Source organism: Oncorhynchus gorbuscha, unplaced genomic scaffold (assembly GCF_021184085.1).
Source record: "Oncorhynchus gorbuscha isolate QuinsamMale2020 ecotype Even-year unplaced genomic scaffold, OgorEven_v1.0 Un_scaffold_20265, whole genome shotgun sequence".
Taxonomy (NCBI): Eukaryota; Metazoa; Chordata; class Actinopteri; order Salmoniformes; family Salmonidae; genus Oncorhynchus; species Oncorhynchus gorbuscha.
In genome coordinates this window covers 1-2,599 of record NW_025761547.1, presented here as the reverse complement: position 1 = coordinate 2,599, position 2,599 = coordinate 1, and the positions used below count along the sequence as shown (strand labels likewise).

Here is a 2,599-nt window from a genome sequence, read left to right as displayed (position 1 = left end):
GCTCCTCTATCTCCTCTGGCTCCTCTATCTCCTCTGGCTCCTCATATCTCCTCTGGCTCCTCTATCTCCTCTTGTCATGTTTTGTCATAATATATGCCATTTCGCAGACGCTTTATCAACGACTTACAGTCAATAATGTGCATACATTCATTATGGGTGGTCCCAGGATCGATTCCTCACTAAGCATGTCTAAGAGACATGTCAGTTCTACAATACATTTCTATCTGATCACCACCCAGGACAGCACCTTTCATACAGTTTGGACAGAGCTAGTCATCTTCACCCTGGTTATCCACAATGAGGACATGAGTCCACTAACTTCTATTATGTTACCAAGATAACATCAGTTTTAAGGCAGATAATAATGTTTAGGCAGAAAGGAAGATGCATATCTTCATGTTGATATCAAATGTAACAAAATTGCTTGGATTGTTTAGTAATTGTTGCAGTAATATGAGTCAAGAGGTGGGGTGCAAGTTGTCCTGAACCCTGGCCTGATGGTGTCCCATTGGAGTGGTAGGTAGGTGTCACTCCCCATTGGCCCAGGAAAGATGTTCTCTCCATAACAGTTGAGGTTAGAATTTGGGCGTTGGGCAATCTGGTCCAAGATCTGTGGTTAAGGCAACTTCTGCAGAGCTGTGTGAGCCTGTCTCCATGCCTGGCATTCCTTCCAGTTCAGTAGCTGACCGGCGCTGATGAGACTGTGCAACACTACACTGCAGTCCTGAGTGTAGTAGCTGTTATGAACCAATCTGAAATGGCACCCTATTCCTATAGTACAGCACTTCTGGCCCATTGGACTCTATCCAGAAGTAGTGCACTATGTAGGGAACATACGACCACCATTTGGGTTTAAATCACAAGTCTCTATGACACGTACTCCTTCAGCAGCTGGCCGGCTATCACCAGTCTCTGGATCTCACTGGTGCCTTCATAGATCTCAGTGATTCGCGCGTCACGGTAGTGCCTCTCCGCTGGCATGTCTGTCCGTAACCCATTCCCCCAAGAACCTGGATTGACTGGTGGCCGCAGAGGTAGCAGCCTCAGACGCTGCTAGTTTGGCCATCGCTGCTTCCTTGGTGAAGGGTTTCTTGGCATCTTTTAGCATTGCAGCCTTCCAGGTGAGGAGACGAGCACTTTCAACAGCTACAGCCATGTCTGCCAGCTTGAACTGTACAGCCTGCAGCTTGCCAATGGGCGCGCCGAAGGCGGTGCGTTTGTGAGCGTAGTCCGCAGCACAGTCCAGAGCAGCCTGAGCAATACCCAGGGCCTGGGAAGCTATACCTATACGCCCACTGTCCAGGGTTTGCATGGCTATCTTGAAGCCAGATCCTCGTGGCCCCAGCATGTTGCCCAGGGGTATCCTACAGTCCTCCAGGATGAGGTTGGCCGTGGAGGTTGCTCTGATGCCCAGCTTGTCCTCCTTCTTCCCCAGGGACAGGCCAGGATGGGGCATGGGCACCAGGAATGCACTGATACCCTTGTGTTTGAGTGACTTGTCAGTGGTAGCGAATATAACAGTAGCCGAAGCATCCCAGCTGTTGGTAATCCAGGCTTTAGTCCCGTTCAACACCCACTCCTCTCCCTCCTGTCTGGCTAACGTAGACGCTGCGCCTGCATCACTACCATTACCTGGTTCACTCAGAGCGAAGCAGCCAACTTTCTCTCCAGTCGTGAAGGGAGTGATCCACTGTTCCTTCTGCTTCTGTGTTCCAAACTTCAATATTGGCCCTATGTACAAAGAGTTGTTGACCGAGACCACACATCCAGTACTGCCACAGCCCCTACTGATCTCCTCCACGGCCAGAGAGTAGGCCAGGTAGTCCATTCCTGCTCCTCCCAGCGCCTCAGGAACCTCGATAGCCATCACCCCCATAGCACCCAGCTCTCGCACCTGTTGCGCTGGGAAGAGGTGTTCCTTATCAAGTTTGCCAGCTATAGGACCCAGCTCTCTGTCTGCGTAGTCTCTACAAGTTTGTCTCATCATCTGGTGCATCTCTGGTAGCTCAGCTAGAGAGACAGAGACCTACAGCCACTGACACACAGGCCCAGGGCTTTTCCAGCTTTGAAGAGTGCTGCCATGTTGTTTATGCTTGACTTGCTGCTTGAAACCAGACAGCTGGAGTCGCTATCAACCCACGTGACATAGTTCGACATGATTGTCATGTCTTGTCCCTGTGCTTCCCCTTCTATTAGTTTCCCCCTGCTGGTCTTATTAGGTTCTTTCCCTCTTTCTATCCCTCTCTCTCCCCCTCCCTCTCTCCCTCTCTCGCTCTCTCTCTCTATCGTTCCGTTCCTGCTCCCAGCTGTTCCTCATTCTCCTAACTACCTCATTTACTCTTTCACACCTGTCCCCTATTTTGCCCTCTGATTAGAGTCCCTATTTCTCCCTCTGTTTCCGCTTCTGTCCTTGTCGGATCCTTGTTTGATGTTTGCTGTTCTGTGTCCTTGTTCCGCCCTGTCGTGTTTGCCTTCTTCAGATGCTGCGTGTGAGCAGGTGTCTATGTCAGCTACGGCCTGTGCTCTCCCGAAGCGACCTGCAGTCTGTGGTCGCGTCTCCAGTCGTTCCTCTCTACTGACGAGAGGATTTCAGTTTTCC

At 50.8% G+C, this 2,599-nt stretch overlaps 1 pseudogene; it reads right to left on the bottom strand.

Moving 5' to 3' along the window:
- Positions 1–820: 820 nt before the first annotated feature.
- On the bottom strand, positions 821–2,082 carry LOC124031041 (annotated as a pseudogene).
- Positions 2,083–2,599: the final 517 nt, after the last annotated feature.